This window comes from Balaenoptera ricei, chromosome 3 (assembly GCF_028023285.1).
Source record: "Balaenoptera ricei isolate mBalRic1 chromosome 3, mBalRic1.hap2, whole genome shotgun sequence".
NCBI classification, from domain to species: domain Eukaryota; kingdom Metazoa; phylum Chordata; class Mammalia; order Artiodactyla; family Balaenopteridae; genus Balaenoptera; species Balaenoptera ricei.
Genome location: NC_082641.1, coordinates 147,510,238 through 147,529,616, shown reverse-complemented (window position 1 = coordinate 147,529,616; position 19,379 = coordinate 147,510,238). Strand labels below are relative to the sequence as shown.

The 19,379-nt window shown below is 49.1% G+C and overlaps 1 protein-coding gene and 1 long non-coding RNA gene across 2 annotated transcripts in view; one reads left to right on the top strand and one right to left on the bottom strand.

The window, feature by feature from the left end:
- WWC1 (WW and C2 domain containing 1) overlaps positions 1-19,379 on the bottom strand; it is a 149,841-nt gene that overhangs the window by 97,873 nt on the left and 32,589 nt on the right. The window lies entirely within an intron of this gene.
- Positions 14,908-18,827, top strand: LOC132363909 (uncharacterized). The gene is made up of 2 exons (XR_009502674.1): positions 14,908-15,143; positions 17,322-18,827. It is a non-coding gene; the product is annotated as an uncharacterized LOC132363909 (long non-coding RNA).

Here is a 19,379-nt window from a genome sequence, read left to right as displayed (position 1 = left end):
GTGGGGAATAAGCACTGGGCAGACATCCCGGTCTCAGTTCTGAGTGGAGAGTGGACTAAACACCACCATTAGGATCCGAGTGTAAACAGGACACCTGAGTGGGCAGGTGGCACTCAGCACAGGAACAGCATACCCATGGGCGGGCCTCCGTGCTGCTCTCCAAACCCCCAGCCTCCCTGCCTTTCCCATGCCTCCCCTCTGCCTGGGATGCCTTACCCCCTTCTCTGGAGGTCAGGATCCCCCCCTAGGGGAGCACCCTCTTCTCATCTCCCACAGCACTTCCTCTGGACCCCCCCTTCCGTCACGTCCTGCCTCGTAGCACTACCATTTGTGTTCCACTCTCTCTCCTACTAGAGTGGAACTTGCTTCAAGGCAAAGTCTACGCTGGATTCCTTTCTGAATCCCTCCAGTATTTTACTTTTCCCACGTGTACACGATGCTTTTCAGTGGCACACAGGACAGCTTTATGTGGCATACATACAAGGCAGGACTAGGCATTGGCTCTTTCCGTGAGAAAGTGATTCCCTTTTCAATCCCCCTTCAGCTTTTCAGATTCAATCAAGAACAGAGTCGCAGGCTGGTGATACGGTGTCTTCAACCTCCAACGTCTGCCAAGCTCCCCTTTTAATAAAAAGAGATCAGACCCCAGGTTCAGACCTATCAGCTAAGAACTGATAACATCATTTTGCTTCTATTGGCTCTTACCAAAAACAGGGAAGGGGGAAATTGGGAAGAGGGTACACCAATGACTGAAGTTTGAGAAACTCTGATGTAACCTGTTGCCTGCAATGTTAGACATGAGTAAACATGTGTTGAGCCTATAGCTGAGTAATCCAATGAGCAGAGGAATGAATGAATGGATGAGTGAATGATCATGATAATGACAGGCTCTCTTCCACTCCCTTGCTCCCCTGTCCTGCCCTTGGCCAGATACCCTTCATCTTTGAGTGAAGAGAATAGAGCATTTGCTGGAAAGTAGGGACCCAAGGGGACGTGGGAAAGTCAGTCCAGAGGAGGAGCTCTCCACCTCTGTCCGGGTGCCCATCTGGCCCACGTGGGCAGCCCCCGCATGGACTGGACCCTGGGGACCAGGAGGGGAAGGCATGGAGGACAGTTGTTTGGGTTTTGCCACCAGGCACCCATCTCTGCCCTTTTTGGTGAGCGTATTGCAAATTTCCTGGGAAAATCACCTCTCTAGGATTCTCAGTCCGCGTGCTTTGGTGGGGAGTTGATTTCAGCCCAGCTCTAGAGATGGGCATTTGATGTGGGCCTGACCAAACCCCATTCTACGCCCCTGAACCCTGCTTCTGGTTCAGAGGCAGGCAAGTGACCCAGTATGGACCAGTGAGAGTCGACCCCAGGACTTCTGTCTGATCCATGAAGGAAAGAGACCCCTTTTTGCACTTGTCTTGAATCCTAGAAGCCCCTCATGTGGAAACTGAGAATGAATTTGATAGGGCAGCAGGTGGAGTCAGGAGACGGAGAGAACCCAAGTCCTGAGGCCATCACCAGAGCTCTGGAGCTGACAGCCACTTCTTGGATCTTCCCAGTATGTGCCCAGTCTATCCCTATAGAATTTAATGCCCAATGTGGCTGCGGGCAATGACCTCCCGGAGGACTGACCTGGAGATGGACAGTGAAGCAGGTGTTTCAAGCAGCACAGGTGGAGAGCTGATGTTGGGAGGGCCCTGGAAGATGGGGCCCGCGTGGATTACCACCCTTTCTGCTGGTGAAATGTTGAGTACTGCTTTGAGGAAACAAAGGCACTAAGGAGGCTGCTTTCGGTCATTGACTTGGGGCTGGTGGAGCTGCCTGGTCCAGACCAACTCTTCCAAAAGCAGGAGGGTTTGGGAGACCCTGGCCCAGTGGGTCAGAGGTTGTCAACCCCGCTCCCAGCCCTGCTCTGACTTCCGTCTGCAAACAGAAGCAAAGGAAGGAAGAGCCAGTGTAACGAGGTGAAAGAAAGCCGCACTCCTTGAGCACCTATCCCGTGCCTAACAGCAGACCAGGGGGTGCATCCCAGGTTGGAGCAGCCACTCACGGACTATGCGACCTTGGGAAAGCCCTGTGCCAGGCGCTCAGTGACTCTTAGAGGGCTGGTAACGCCTGCCTGCAGGGCTGTGCTGAAGGCAAGGCTGCGTGGCCACGACCAGGCCCCGCAGAGTGCAACAGGGAGCAGAAAGCTTTCACAGGGAGTAAAGGGGGTCCCTGAGCTGCACGCTGGAAAACATTTAACATGAAAGAAAACGTAACAAAAATAGAAACCTCCCTTAGTTTGTAAGGTAGGAGATGCGGTAGACAGAAGGAGATTTCAGGACTTCCCTGGTGGCGCAGTGGTTGGGAGTCCGCCTGCCGGTGCAGGGGACGCGGGTTCGAGCCCTGGTCCGGGAGGATCCCACATGCTGCGGAGCAGCTAAGCCCGTGCGCCACAACTCCTGAGCCTGCTATCTAGAGCCCACGAGCCACAACTCCTGAGCCCACGTGCCTAGAGCTCCTGCTCTGCAACAAGAGAAGCCACCGCAATGAGAAGCCCGCGCAGTGCAGCGAGGAGTAGCCCCCACTCGAGGCAGCTGGAGGGGGGCTGTGCGCAGCGGCGGGGACCCAACGCAACCAAAAATAAGTTGGAAAAGGAAGGGAAGGAAAAAAAAAGAAAGTTAAAAAAAAAAAAAAGAAGGAGATTTCAGGAGGCTGGCTCAGAAAAAGGTGTGCATGGGGAGAACAGGGCAGGGGTGTCAGAAACCTAGGTGCCCAAGAGGACCTGCCCCTCTGTGACTGAATGACCTTGCAGGTCCCTGTGACACAATCATGGGGCCCCGGTAGCGAACGGACTTGTAGAAATCATCATGTCCAGTCATCTCACTGTGGAGGTAGGGAAAGTGACGCTAAGGGAGTGAAAGTGACGTGGCCTTGGTCACTCGATGGTAGGGCTGGGAAGAGAACACACCTCACTCCTCCATTTACCAGTTCTAGAACCTTGGGCATGTCCATTAACCTCGCCATGACTCAGTTTTCTTCTCTGTAAAATGGGGATAACAGTAGTCCCCCCACCATGGGGGTATTGGGAGACTCACAGGACAATGTGTGTACACTACTGGGCATTGTGTTTGGCATATGGAAAGCAGTTGAGGCACATTAGCTATTAGAATTTTCAGACTACTCAAAAACCTGTCCACCAGAAGAGAAACTCTTTTCTTCCCATGTCCCCAAGAGAAGAACCCAAAGTGTAGATTAGGGTCTGGTCACCAAATTCCTTATAGGCCACCTTCAGGAAGGGCTCTCGTAAGGTTCTTTCCCAGGTGGATCATTTCTATCTTCCTTTGTGTTCCCCAAGTAGACCCTAACCAGACAACTACTCCTCCATCCTCCCGGGCCCCAGCTCTCCAGAGGGAGCCTTTGCGTTTCCTCCTTGGAGAAGCCCTTGTTTGTGATGGCCATCACCCGCAGCTGGCAAGTCAGCAAGGCTCTTCTCTGGCCATCCGACATCGAGGTGGGATAAAGGCAGGCCTGTGCTCCCGGCCAAGCTCCCACCCCACCCAGGAACTTGCTGAGAGGTATGCTCCAGGAGAGGGACAAAGCTGTGTGGCCCTTCCCTCCGCCAGCAATGCCAGCAGCTCTTCCCATCCGGCTGCGGATTAAAGGAGCCTGGGTAAGTGCCCAGGCGGAATAAAGCCTGCAAACATCCTGGGGACGTGCCTCTCCTTGGCAGGAAAACAGGAGAGAGGGTGAGGGTGACGGCTCCGGTCTCCCTGAGCTGCACCCTCCCCCCACCCAACCCCCTGCCCTAAAAGAGCAGTCGCATCCCTTCTGCTCAGGACCAGCCCTGCCACTGGGCAGCTGTGTGCCCTGAACACGTCACTTCATTGCTGCACCGCCCACCTGTCAAATGTGGCTGACAGGATGACCTAGCTCACGGGAGTAAAGGAGCTCAGGCTTGCCACGTGTCTGCACGGTGCTTGGATACATCAGGTGTTCAATACTCTTTCTCATGATAGGTATGTTGAATGCTTAAGTCACCATCGCCCGAACACCACTCCTTTGACCCTCCAGACCAGGTTAGATCCCAGCCTTGCTTCAAATGACTTACAATCTTCCCCTGGAGACAGTGACCTTCCCAAGGTCAGGCACCAGGCCTGTTCCCATCACTGCAGTATCCCCAGTGGACGGTGCACGGAATGATGCTGGCGCATATGATGACTGTGAATATATAGGGATTTGTTTTTTTTGGACTGACTGTGCTTGGCAACTTTACTTAAAAATCACCATCAGGGGGCCTTCCCTGGTGGCGCAGTGGTTGAGAGTCTTCCTGCCAATGCAGGGCACACGGGTTCGAGCCCTGGTCTGGGAAGATCCCACATGCCGCGGAGCGGCTGGGCCCGTGAGCCACAACTACTGAGCCTGCGCGTCTGGAGCCTGTGCTCCGCAACAAGAGAGGCCGCGATAGTGAGAGGCCCGCGCACCGCAATGAAGAGTGAACCCCGCTTGCCGCAACTAGAGAAAGCCCTCGCACAGAAACGAAGACCCAACACAGCCATAAATAAATAAAATAAATAAATAAAATAGTGTTTAAAAAAAAAAAAATCGCCATCAGATTTCACCCAGGCTAATAAATAAAATGGATCCCCACGTGGATTCCTCTGCCCTTCCTTCAGCTCCCTGCCCTGACGCTTGAGTGGAGGGTGTACGTGAGAAAATAAAGCCTACGTTCAGATCAGGCCACAGGCTGACAGAACAGCTAAAAGGGGGTTTCAGTTCCACTTTAGCAGGGGACCCACAGACAGGTCCCAACAGAGTGAGCAAGGACTTCACAGGACCTTTTTTTCAGCGGCACTATCTCAACAAAAGGTGTAAGGAGACCCTGGAGCAGCTGCTGGGACCTGGGGCCCCCAGTTCCAAGCACCATCTCCAGGCAAGGCAAGGGTGGGCACTGGGGGAGGCAAATGGGCAGCTGGGAAGGGACCCCCAACATGGTGGGCTGAATAAGCAGTCCCCGTGGAACTGCTTCTCCCCTGGGGTCTGCCCTGGAAGGCGTGTGGCCCAAGCCTGCTAAATCAAGAATTCCCCACATCCCAGGTCCCAGGAAACAGCACCCACCCCAGTGCGCCAAAGTTGTTGCCTGACCTGGGGAGACCCTGGCCTTGGCCCCTGGGGAGGACACTTGTCGCTTGGAGGCTGGTCCAGTGGATTGGGGGTTATTGCCAACGCCTGGGGTGATTTCCGAGGACCCCATCAGGAATGGAAGGAGGACCCTGAGTACAAGCCCAGTGCCACAGATTCAGAAATCTACACTAGGAAAACAACGCCTGTTCTTGCACTGCAGAGCTCCTCCCATATGCCCCCCAACAACCACCCTGAGATTCCCAAGAGACCCTCAGAATGTGTGTCCAGTGTCCCCACATCAGAGGGAAAGCATCTGGGGACAGGGGGAGACACAGTGCCTGACTTAACCACATGGCTCTTACGAAAATCCTTTTACAGGGACCCACACATCCACTGTCACATTTGGCAATCATTTCTAAACCACTGCCAATTTATGGAACAATCACTCAAAAAGCATAGCAAACTTAGGCCCTGGGAGGTCCTCCAGCTTTTACTTTTTAACTAAGTCTAACTAGTCACACAGGTTTCTCAACAATGGCTCAGCTGAATTCCTTTGCTCCGAGATAAACAGGAGGAACTCCAGTGTATTCCGTGTGCATTTATTCTTTCAGCAAGGATTTCAGGCATGCCTACTACGTGCAAGGTGTGTGCTGTCTCTTTACAGTGTTTCTGTACGTCTGAAATACAGATTCCTAGCCTAACTCCAGCCCTGCTGGTATCGGTCTGCAAGAACTTGCCTTTCCCATGCCCTTTTCCCCTCTGCTTCTTACATAGGACACAAGGCACCTGATTAATATCAGGGAGCAGCGAGCTCCAGACAGCTGGAGAGCTGGGGTGGTGGCATCCGGGTCCAATGCTCTGGAAGGTGTGTGCCTCCCTTGACCATCAGGTTCTATTAAGAGACGGGTCAGTCGTTTCTCCCTGCCAAGGTGGTGTTGGGTACAGCCTCTCACACCACACAGAGTCCCGAATGCTGGCAGTACTCTTGTCCCCAAGGAGGCGGTTCTCCTTCCTGCTGAAGCCTTGTTTATGTTAGACCCTAGACTTCGATGTAGAGTGTCACTCACGTTGTGAACTGCAGCTCCACGGAAAATCTGGGCCACAGATGAGTGAAAACTTCTGGTGAAAATCATGAACAATAACATTTGGTAATAATAACAACATCTACAGTAAGTTTCAGGAAATGAACCAAGCTCTTTACCTTAACTATCTCATTTCATCTTCATTAAAAACCCTATGAGTTAGGGGTTGTAACACTGTCCCTTTTACACAGGCAGGAAAAATTGAGACTCTGATAATTTAATTATCTTGTCAAGGGTCACACAGATTGTACAAGTAGGTACTGAGATTTAAACCCAAGTGCTGCGGGCTTCCCTGGCGGTCCAGGGGTTAAGACTCCGTGCTTCCAATGCAGGGGGCACGGGTTCGATCCCTAGTTGGGGAACTAAGATCCCACATGCCTGTGGTGTGGCCAAAAACAAACAAACAAACAAACAAACAAGCAAAACCCAAGTGCTCTGACTCTATAGCCTCCACTCTTAGTCATGGGAAACTCAGTAACTAGATATTTATTACCTTGATCCCTGTACATAGAAGACCAATCTGGGAAGCAAGAGTCATCACGATCTGAAAATTTAACCCATGAACTGAGCACTTATAAAATCAGTGCCTACTCAAATACCACTCCCCATTTAACATCTGTGTCCAGCCCAGCCCAAACATTTCAAGTCAACAACCACCTGGGTTGGTTGGATGTCTTAGCAGTTGACAAAGCGATGCAAGTACAACACACATCATCTAAAGGGGAAATAACTAATATTCTAAATGATGCAGGATTTCAGGAAGTTGGTGAAAGGGATGCTGAAGAACTACTCAAGTCACACCCGAGGAGTGGTGGAGTTCCCCGGTTAACAAGAGAGGAGAGGATCCAGCAGGACGAAGAAGAGACAACAGGTTCTTCACAACAGGAGAACTTCAGTGACAATAGGGATCAGATGAGGCCCTTGGGAACCCGGTGAAGCTCTCTCCAATATCTGGCAAAAATGACCTTCCTTATGCATCTGCTGGGAAAGTCAAGTGAGAAGAGAAAGCTGTCCCTATTGCTAATGTTAATTGTGTTAAAATAATTACACAAAAAATAAATCAACGCTTTATTTGTACTAAGAATTGGGGCATAGTTGCAACTACAACTTAAATTTTGTTAAAACACAACATAAAATCCGCTTATCGTCCAAACTTTCTGTTTTGTTTCTCAAAATAAAATCTTTTGTCCCCAATACCTACTATAAATTTGATCTCCATTTTAATTAGTTTCTCTTCTAAGTGCAATCTCCCCTTGGAATAGGAACCCCTGTGATGCTTTTTGTCAAGCCCTCCCTGCTTCCTGCTGTGGGAGACCCATTGCGAAGGGCTGAGCAATAATGCCGTTGCCTCAGAGATGCAGAGAGCTGCTCACTCTTCAGAGAACTCTCCCGTCTACTGTTGCACCAGATGCCTTCAAGAACTCCAGGAATGAAGGAAACTGTATACTGTTACTCCACACATGTATATCCACTTGGTAGTTTATGAAACTCTGATCACTTCTACGATCTCACCTTGACTGACAGGAAAATTCTGCCAGGCAAAAGTAACACTCCCATATTACAGGTGAGAAACTGCGGTTCAGATCGAAAGCACGTGCCAGAGGCCCCGTAACTCACCGTTGGCAGCTTTAGGACTGGAACCCAGCTTTAAACCGCTTATTCTTTCCCATGGGATACCTGCTTCTCTCAAGCTTAGAAGGACAAATGGAAATTCTGCTGGCTAGCGAACAGTTTTTCAGGCCAATGAAGTCTTTTGAGAAACTATCTGATTTAAAACACCCAGACATATCTCCTTTCCTTTCACATAAATAGCCCAAAGTCTGTTAAGCAGAACAGTGATAATGAATACACTTCCACTGCTTTATCATGACTGTTCTAGCTGGAAAATAAGTACCAGAGGAACTCTAATTCAAATGCTTAGGACGCAGGGGTCTTGCAAACCACTGCTGCGATCTGCTGCATGATAGCTTCTTTTCCGTCACAGGCAGAGGTAGCAGTGGTCTTGAATTCCTAACTGAGCCAAGGGAGAAGCACATGAATTATTAAGAAATGCCATCAGTGGAAGACTGAGTCTTCTACTGGGGTGCTGGGCAAACCTCTGAGGTCTGAACCTCTGAGGACAAGGAGGAAACACACCTGGTCACCGACATCTTTGCCACCAGCTGTGTGCTGCTGCCCACAAGCAGCATGGCTCCGTGACCTTGGGCAAGTTACCTCCCCCTTTGAGGCTCAGTTTTCCTCATCTATAAAATGGGGATCCACACTCACACCTGCTGTGAAAAGCATGTGAGATAATGTGAGATACACAGCACAGTGCCTGCTTCGTAGTAAACACTCAAAACAGAGACTGTCATGACCAAAGTCAAGTGCCGGGCACACGATAGCACTCAATAAATGTTAGGTCCCTCCATCAGGAAGGTACTTCTGTGTCCCCTAGCAATACCTTCAATACCATGAAGGGTTTGTCCTGGGAGCCTCATCTGTGCAGTGGGAAGTTCGTGTAGAGCCCCGGGGCAGGGTGGGGAAGCTTAGGGCTGGGGCAGTGGTTATAGGACAAGAATGCCAAGCTTCCGGGAGGCGGTCATTCCTTGGAGGGCGTAAACAGAAGGAATCATTCAGCAATGGAATTGAAAACTCCCTTTGCTCCCTGCCTGGGCCCTGACACAGGTACTTGGCAGTGGGCACTTGAATAAGCTCCATTGCCTGGAGGATGATAGGGCTTGGGAGCCCCAAAATAGCGCCCTCAATCCACACGCAACATAGTCTGCTCTCGGCCACGTCCTGCAAACGCGTCCTCTCGTTCTCTGCTCAGGAATTTCCGAGGGCTTCCCATCACTTACAGGTTTCCTTAGCTGAGTCTCCAAGGCTCTTTTTCATTTACCCTTTGAGTTCTCTCCCCTTCCATGAGTCCCCTTCTCCATGCAACAGAATCTAGTCACTGTGTCCCTTCCTGCCTCAGTGCCTTGACCTTTGAAAGCCTTCCACGACCCCTCGGGCCACCGGCGACCACATCAGTTTCGGCCTTTCTAAAACCTACAAAGCCTTCAGCGCCTCCACCAAGGCCACGGGAGTCTCCCTCTGCTTGAACCTGGCAGCACGAATTGAACCCCAAATCTAATTTCACGACACGCATCACTGGCTGACCTGTAAGTGCCTGGGAAGCAGGGGATGTGCCACCTGACTCTGTGATTCACCCACAGCACCTAACATTGTGACTCGGACCCAGCCGAGTGCCTGCCTAGCTGCTGATGCCCTGATTCTTGCTTAATGACCCTTCCCTCCACAGTCCCTGTCCTAGGTGAGCTCCACCAGCCCCAGACCTACTACCCTGATCTGCACGTTTTCCCTCTCCCTCCTTGTGCTCCATACAATTCAGGAGAACACCAGGCCAGCGGGACTGGCGCTGTGTCTGATCTCCCCCACGTCTGAAAGTCACTCACCGCGACTCATGTGGAGGGGGCCATTCCACGGTCTCATGAAGCACTTGGACCCAGGGCCCTGGGGACAGGGAGCTGCTTCCTGTATAAGGGGACATTACACAGGTTGGTGTCTGGCCCCAGCAGGGAGCAGCATGGCTGTGAATGTGTGAGGTGGGCATAGTTAACTAAGAACACCTACTCCGCGCCCACCTGGAAAAAAGGGGTGGGCTCAATCGCTGCCAGCAAGAGACGACAAGGGCTTTCTTCTGCTGCCTGTGGGTGAAGCACCAGCTCCTCTTCATGGCTCCCTTAAGAAGGGGTCTGAGGAGGACCTGGCTGGCCAAACCCCTGGCAGGGGTGTATCTGATGATGACACCTTCCTTCTTCCCCAACCCAGTTTTCATCAGCACAAGACACATGCACCCCTTTGAAGAGGAATGGATCTTCTCCCCCATTGAAAGGTCAGCTACCTGGAGGGAAGGAGATGAAAACCACCACCCCAGGTTTAGATCTGAAGCATCGCAGCCTTTTGATGGTTAAGATGAGAGGTGGGGATTGAAATCTGGGTCTCCCTGACTGAGACATCAGTAATAGCTGACAGCAGGATGTGTTCATGCCTGGTGCTGAGCTGGAGGGATTTTTCTGCCAGCACTGTCCTAGGATCCATCATCCGTGGAGCCCTGTGCCTACTAAGAGGGCTAAATAAAAGCTAAGTAAATGCCTGGCCTCTGAAGGATGCATGCTCTACTGGCCCTACCCTGGAGGGCTCGCACCCGTGCAAGGCTGCCACTTCTCTTCCCTCCATCTCTGCCTGGTTAGCCCTCTGTATCCTGCAGCTCTTAGCCCAGGCACCCCTGATGAGGACACATCCCAGGGCCCGCCAGCCCACCCACCAGAACCTGTAACTCTCTATACTGTTATAGCTGCTACATTAGTTGCTTTGTGCGTCTTTGATTATGGCACTGTGGTCTCCCGGTAAGCTTCGTACGGGCAGGGATGTGTCTGCTTTTCTCGCCTGGTCACTCTGGCTCCTTCCATCATAGTAGTTAGGTAGGAAGCTCTCAAGAGAGCACAGACTCTGGGGCTAGACTGCCTGAGGTCTGATTACAGCCCTGTCACACACTAGCTGTGGGACCTAGGCAAGTAACTTAACCTTTCCATGCCTGAGTTTCCTTACTTATAAAATGAGGTTAAGAGTAGTACCTACTAGGTACCCAAGAGAAATTTAAACTTATATATAAGCAAAAGCTTGCAAGTGAATGTTCATAGCAGCATTATTCATAGTAGACAAAAAGTAGAAATAACCCAACTATCCATCAACTGATGAATGGATAAACAAAATGTGGTAAATCCATACAGTGGAATATTATTTGGCAATAAAAAGGAATTAAGTGCTGACATAGTACTTAACAACATGGATGAACCTTGAAAACTTTAAGTGAAACAAGCCAGACACAAAAAGCCAAATATGGTTCCATTTATATGAAATGTCCAAAACAGATAAAGCTATAGAGCCAGAAAGTAAATTAGTGGCTTCCTAGGGCTGGGAATAAGGCTGGGAAGAAGTTGAGGGGGTGATGGCTAAGGGGAGCTGGGTTTCTTTTGGGGGTGATAAAAATGTTCTAAAAGTGACTGTGGTGATGATGGTGGCAAAACTCTGTGGATACACTAAAAGTCATGTAATTGCATATTTTAAACAGGTGAGTTGTACGGCATTTGAATTACATTTCAATAAAGCTGTTTAAAAAATCATAGTACCTATCTCATAGTACTGCTATAAGGACTAAATTAAATGTATTATTTGTGAAAGTGTTATCTAAACTAACTACATAATAACTAATACTCATTGAACCTTGATTACACACTAAGCACTTTACAAATAGTACACTATTTCAACCTCATAGCCCATGGAGGGAAGTACTCACCCACTTTACAGATGAGGAAACTGAGGCTCACAGAGATTAAGTAACTCGCCTAGGGTGACATGGCTGGTAAGTGGCAGAAGCAGGCAAAACCCGTGTGCTGAACCATCACATACAGACAGAACAACGTTCTCCAAACCCTGGGGTTCCCTGGATTTGAAGTGGGAACCACTTGGCAAAAACGAACACTCTCCCTCGCATCAAATGAGAGCACCCCCCTATTCGTTTGCATCCTCTTCCCTTAGGCAGCTAGCTGTGAGGTAGCTCCCTCCCTCCCCAGGTCCCAGGACACCCCACCTCAGCCCCAACCCTCTGTTCTGGGGGGAATCTGGTTTTTACCAAGAGACCAGCTGACATGCTCTGCTTCTCCCCTCTCAAAGTGTCTTTGTTCATGTAACTCCAAGTGTCCTCACACCTGCAGAGGGTCAAGGCTTCCCTGGATCCCTTCGTCCCTACGACGGCCAGGACTGGTTAGCACCTCTCAACATTTTTAATACAGGAAAAATCCCTTCCAATTCATACTTCTTAAATCTTAAAAAAAAAAAATTAAACAAGATCCTGCCCTGTCCCTGTCACAGGCTTTTCAGTGGCTTCTCATTGTGTTTAGAACAAAAGCCACACCCTTGCCCAGGCCTGAAGACCCCTCACGTCTGGCCCCCCTGCCTCCTCTAGCTCCTAGCACTTTTTTTCAAGGCTCCCCTACTCCAGCCATCCTGCGCATTCTGACTCACGCCAGGAATCGCTCCTCCTCTCTCCGCATGGTTGGCTCCTGGGTTTCCAGATCCCAGTTTAACTGTCCCCTTCCCAGAGAGGTCTTATCTGACCGAGCCATCTTAATTAGATGTTTATTCTCCACCAGGGCACCATTTTATTTCCTTCAGGGTACTTAGGACAATGCGCAATTATATGTTTGTTTCTTTGTTTAGTCATTTAATTTCTGTCCCCCTAATCCCCCCATGACTCACACTAGACTACAAGATCCATGTGAGCAAGGACCAGACCTGCACCATAGGTGCTTAACATAGATTGCAGGGTTTTTTGACCTTGGCCTTCACCATGAGCTGTTGCTGACATCTGGGGCCAGATAATTCTTCATTGTAGGGGAAGAACTGTACTATGCATTGTAGGATGTTTAGCAACATCCCTGGTTTCTAACCACCGATGCACCCTGCCAGTTGTGACAACCAAAAGAGCCTCCAGACGTTGCCAAATGTGCCCTGGGGCGGGTGGGAAAGGAGCTGTCAAAATGTTCCCCAGTTATGAACCACTGATGTATCTGTTGAAACATCATCAGATGTTTACTTTTCAAAAGTAAAGAAACAATAATTCATCTCAAGTGCCATGTGGTTTGAAAGTGGGGTGTACGGATACTGAGCAGGGCTGTTCACCACCACCTGTAAAAGTGGAGGGGGAGAGGAAAGTTACAAGTTTGGGGCTTTGCAGGACCCCGACAATTTCACCACCATCCACTGGTGTAGGTGGTTGGGATGCTGATAAAGGATGCTCCTTTTTCTTAGGATGCCACCCCGAACTTTGCATAACTCGAGGTTACCTACCTGGGTGACAATTTCTAACTGTGGTCATGGTACATGAGAAATAGCATGTGCTGTCAAACATGATGATGAATAATGGCGAATATTTGTTGAGCACGTACACCACACTGTTTAATGTTAGGACCTGTGATGGGCATCATCGCCTTCTCAATGCACAGGAGAAACGAAAACACAGATAGATTTGGTATCTTGCCCTCCAGGCTCAAGGTGTGAAGTGAAGGTGCAGGGATTTGAACCCACTCGGTTTACCTCCAGCTGTCTTGCAATAACTACTAATCTGTATGAATTTCCCGGCAAGTCAGAACACTAACTGCACAATCACAACGATGAGTTTCAGCTTCATTCCCTACAGCTGAGTCAGTGTCTAAACACGCAGGAAGGGTGTTCTGGGGCAGAGGCTCAGCACCTTTTGAACTGGGGTCCTGAGCAGGTGGGAGAACACGAAGTATTGTTTTTAAGAATGAGAATGTGCCCTGGCTCTTCTACTGGACCCCAAATTACAGAAGCAGAGATGGCTGACCACACTGGAAAGGCCTTTGGAAGTCGCCTACTGCTGAGGTCTCAAACTGGGATCTGTTTGAGAATATATGGGGTATAAGGGACGCACGTACCCAGGCGGGCTGGCTACGGCAGGAGTGGGCAGCAAAGGTAGGGGTGCATACACCAGGGTTCAATGCAAGATTCCACTTGAAGAAATGGCTCCATGGCTAAAACACATTTGAAAACCCCTGATAAGAGTCCAGTGTCCTTGGTTTATAGATGAGGAAACCGAGGACCAGAGAGGAAAAGTGATTCGCCCTAAGCAACACAGACTTCCCTGGTCTCCTAGGGGGGAGGAAATCAAGGACTCTGCAGGTGGACAAAACTGTGTTCGAATCCTGGTTCTGTCGCTTAATTAAGTTCTCTAAGCCTCAGTTTAGTAATTGGAGAAATGAGAGTAATCATATCTTCCTCATCAAATTTGTGAACAATTAAATGAACGGATGTGAAGTGCTAGGAAGACTGTAAGTGGTCAGGGGCTGGCTGTCAGGGCAACTTGCAGAGGGCACAGTGGTCAGAACAGAGGTGTGGAAGCTCCTAGATGGACCTGTGTTCACATCCTGGCACTTCCACCCCCAGCTGTATGGATGGATATAGGCAGATCTTTCAATTCTTTGAGTCCTAATTCCTCATCTGTCTAATCTGGCATAGTAATTCCTCACTTACAGGTGTGTTGGGAGGACCAGATCATATAAAGCAGGCGAAACGCTTAGCACATTTCCTGGGGCCATAACAGATGCTCAGTAAACACCTATTATCATCAGCCCACCTTTTGCCTTCTGTGGCACCTCACTTGGGAAACTGCTGCTGAGATGTTCTGCGAGTGCCCAGGGAGCATGCCCCCTGCAACCTCACCTCCTCCAGGCCATGCGACGCCAAGGAGTCTTGGAAGGCGCACCTGTACCAGCAAGAAGCAGGTCTGGGTGATGAGTGGAGCATGACTCAGAAGCTCCTACTTAGCAGCTCCCTCAGAAAGAATGTGTTGCGGGATTGTCCCTTTTATCTCGCTTTTTTAGGAGAGAGGGGGAGAGAAAAATAAAGGCAAGAACTTCAAGGTCAGGTTCACTTCCCTGCAGACTGCTCCTGGGCTGAAGTGAAATTTCAAGAATGCAGCCTCTGGGCCCAGTTTACATTCCCACCCTCTCTGGTATCCAGGATACCAGAGGGACCTGTTGGCGTTCCATCCCACCAATCAGCCTCCTTGGTCACAGCCTGCTGGGGGCAGGGCCTGCCACTGCCTCTTGGGAGAAGCATCGCCGCTTAGCAGGATGATCAGCCATTCATTTGTCCAACATAAAAGTTCAGAGCTCACTGCAACCAGGCACTGGGGATAGAGTTTTATGGAGAAACAGCCCGAGCCCCTGCTCTCGGGGAGCCTGAGGCAGAGAAGAGAGTGAGTCACACAACTAATGTGAGCAGGTCTACGCAGCGGCTGCACACAGCGGCATGAGACTGTGGGGGGCCTGAACTACTCAGCAACGTTAGAGGAGGCTCCCTCGAGTAAGTGATGACTAAGCACAGGGCTGAAGGGTAAGTAGGTGTTAAAAGGTGAAGCAAGGAGGGAAGAAGATTCCAGGTAGAGGGACTAGCGTTTGCAAAGACGCTGTAATGCACAGAGTTGCCAGGCCTTTGCAGACCTGTGGTCAGAGTACAGTGGGGGGCGGAGGGGGGGGGGTGGGCAGGATGGGGCAGGAGAGGCAAAGTCAGGGTCAGACTTATGTCCTATGTGCCATGTTAGAGCATCAGAGTGTTTTTAACGCACGGGATGGCATGATCAGATTGAATTTCTGTAAGAACCTTGTATTCAGATGATCTTGAAGAGTGCAGTGAGAAGGGAAGAGAAAAAGCAAGTATATCAGTTAGGGAACTTTAGCAGCCATGTCAAAGTCCCCAAAATGATGGGTCTGGGCTGATGGGGTGATGGGGGGAGCCGTCCTCTTCCCACATGTCCCTCTCCTTCTGGAAAGCCCTGGCGGCCACACCAGCACTGAGCTCGGCCTTTGTAGACTGACATCACTTCAGAGCAGCCTCTCTGGGTTGAAAAGGTCACAGAGGTGCTGCCCATCGTTAGGAATCTGATAAACCTACACCTGGCCTTGCATCAAGATCACTCCAGGGAGGAGAAGCCTTTTTCCCCAGGTGGGGGGGGGTGGGTTTCATAGCATTGAGGGCACATTCTCAGACTTAAAGGCTCTAAAGAGATGATCAAGGATTGTAAGGACATACACATTTCTCAGGTACCTCTAATGCAAAATGGGCACCCCCTACAGCTCCAGAAGGGAGAGGAGGGTCTGTAGGAGTTTGATGCTATATACACAGGAGAGGTGCTCAAAAAACATCTGAGGAAGGAATGGGGAGAGAAAGAGGGGAAGGCAGAAAGATAGTTAATTAGTTAGTTAGTTAGTAATTTCTTTGAAACCCTGTTGAGCCTCAGGGAAATCTTGGTCTCACAAATGCGGAGATGCTAGCTGGCTTTCAGCCTGGCTAGATAGATAACCGAACCTGGCTGCCTGGCCCCTGGGGTCCCACCCCCAGAGATTAGGAGGTCAGGAGGTCTGAGATGTGGCTTGAGACTCCAGAGGTACTGCCAATAAATTTTTTTTTTAACAAAAGTAAATAAAAAAATCAGAGAAAATATAATGAAAAGTATCTTTTAAAAAACCCAAAACAAGGGCTTCCCTGGTGGCGCAGTGGTTGAGAATCTGCCTGCTAATGCAGGGGACACGGGTTCGAGCCCTGGTCTGGGAAGATTCCACATGCCGCGGAGCAACTAGGCCCGTGAGCCACAACTGCTGAGCCTGTGCGTCTGGAGCCTGTGTTCCACAACGGGAGAGGCCGCGATAGTGAGAGGCCCGCGTACCGTGATGAAGAGTGGCCCCCGCTTGCCGCAACTGGAGAGAGCCTGCACACAGAAACGAAGACCCAACACAGCCAAAAATAAATAAATAAATTAATTTAAAAAAAAAACCCAAAACGAACAAAAAAACAATCTGCAAATACAGGCAACAAGAACCTTTCCCCTCTTCACCCATGGGTGCCCCTAAAAAAACAGGAAAGTTAAGATTTCCTTCTCAGTTATATATGAAATCTACAAAGGAAAAAAAAAAAAAGCTTATAGATGTAAAGAACAGATTGGTAGTTGCCTGGGATGGGGTCGGGGGGTTGGTGGATCGGGTAAAGGGAGCCAAAAGGTACAAGCTTCCAGTTATAAAATAAGGCAGTCATAGGGGTATAATGCTCAGCATGGTGACTACAGTTAACCATACTATATTGCATATTTAAAAGTTGCTAAGAAAGCAGATCTTAATTTTTCATATTGAAGTATAGTCAATGTACAATGTGTTAGCTGCTGGTGTACACCAAAGTGATTCAGTTGTACACATATAAATACATAGTTTTTCATATTCTTTTCCATTATAGGTTATTACAAGACATTAAATACAGTTCCCTGTACTATACAGTAAGTTCTTGCTTTTATCTATTTTATATTTAGCAGTTTGTGAGAGTAGAACTTAAAAGTCCTCATCACAAGCAAAAAAAAAAACTTGTAACTACGTATGCAGACAGATGTTAACTAGACTTACTGTGGTGATCATTTCACGATACGTACAAATACTGAACCACTATGTTATACACCTAAAACTAATATAATGTTATATGTTAATTACCCTCAATTAAAAAATAAAAAGATTTCCTGTGTCCTTCCAGAAATATTTTCATGGACATACCAGCATGTGATGTGCCCAGCACACACACACATCCACTAGACTTCATCAAACCTAAGAGAACAAGCGTCAATTACAAAAGTTTTATTATATATACAACAAAGAAAGAACAACACTGCCAATAAACTATGCTCCCATGCTTCCTTTATCTCAGAATATTTATATGTATTGAAAAAGCTTATTTAGGCTTATTCAGGTATGGACTTAATTACATGGCTCTCTCTTCCATATATGCAAAAAGGAAAAACAGAAGCAAACGACATTAGCTCAGGTATTGATAAGCTTGCACCCTCCTCAGCTCTGAGTCACCTGCACCTGCGGGTTCCTCACAGTGCCATTCTTTGTGCCACGGAGTGTTGGGGTGGCGTTTCTTGAAAGAGACCTCTGATAATGCCTCTGATTTTCTTCCAAGCTGCTGAAAATTACTTTGAGTTTGGATTCTGATCCTTTCTTGATTGTACCAGAAGATGTCGAAGACGGGTTTTTTGATAAGAACCAAGGTCCGTCCACAATAGTTCTTAGATTGTTTGGGACTGAAACACAGAGGAGCCATGGTACCAGCTACACTAGCAGGAGCAGCAGAGTGTGTGCGTGTGTCGGCAATTACCATGCCAACGGCATTGCTAAGACTCATCCCCAATTTGAAGGTGTCAGCAGGTTAACATTTGAAGGTGTTAACATTTTGTTTTTGTAAAACAAACAAACAAAAAAAGTCCATCTCAAAACTGATGAGGGACTTCCCTGGTGGCGCAGCGGTTAAGAATCCGCCTGCCAATGCAGGGGACACGGGTTCCATCCCTGGTCCGGGAAGATTCCACATGCCGTGGAGCAACTAAGCCTGCGAGCCACAACTACTGAGCTTGCGTGCCCTAGAGCCCGCACACCGCAACTACTGAGGCTGTGTGCCACAACTACTGAAGCCCGTGAACCTAGAGCCCATGCTCCACAACAAGAGAAGCCACTGCAATGAGAAGCCCACGCACCGGAACGAAGAGTAGCCCCCGCTCACCACAACTAGAGAAAGCCCACGTACAGCAATGAAGACCCAACAGAGCCAAAAGTAAATAAAATTAAAATAAAAAACAAAACTGATGAATTACACTACAGTGGGACTTCCCTGGTGGTGCAGTGGTTAAGAATCCACCTGCCAATGCAGGGGACATGGGTTCGATCCCTGGTCCAGGAAGATCCCACATGCCACGGAGCAACTAAGCCCGTGTGCCACAACTACTGAGCCTGCGCTCCAGAGCCTGCGAGCCACAACTACTGAGCCCACGTGCCACAACTACTGAAGCCCACACACCACAACTACTGAAGCCTGTGCGCCTAGAGCCTGTGCTCTGCAACAAGAGAAGCCACAGCGATGAGAAGCCCACGCACCGCAAGGAAGAGCAGCCCCTGCTCGCCACAACTAAAGTCCACGCACAGCAACGAAGACCCAATGCAGCCAGAAACAAATAAGATAAATAAATTTATATTAAAAAAATTACACTATGGTGCGTACACAATCTTCCTTCACTCACTCTCCGTTGACTGGGAGTTGCAAGCTCAAATCACAACATGAGTCAGGCAGGTAATTCAGTGAAGTGGGAAAGGCGAGGCTGTAGAAACACAAAGTAGTATCAAAGTCGTGAGGCTCAAAGGGTGATGCTGGACCAGCAGCTATTTTTATCCTGTGTGGGCTCAGTGTTTCTGGGGAATACCTGATGCTTTGGAGCCCCTCTGTAAGACTCTATTACATACGAATGTGTATTTTTAAACCCATTTTAAAAACACAAAACATACTATTCTGAATCTTGCTGTCTGCTTAATCACACTTCTTGGAATTCTTTCCATACCAGCACGTGTAGCTCTACCTCATTCTGTTAATTGCATGGCACTCCATTGTGTGGATGCCCCCCAACTTAACGTGTGCAGCTCCCAGCGTGAGATGTTTAGGCTGCTTCCCCGGTTTTGCTGCTCTCACACTCAAGGCTAAGTGAGGAAGTGGCAAAGCTGCCGTTTGAAGCATGACCCGCCAGTGTGGGTAGGGGGTTCTGAT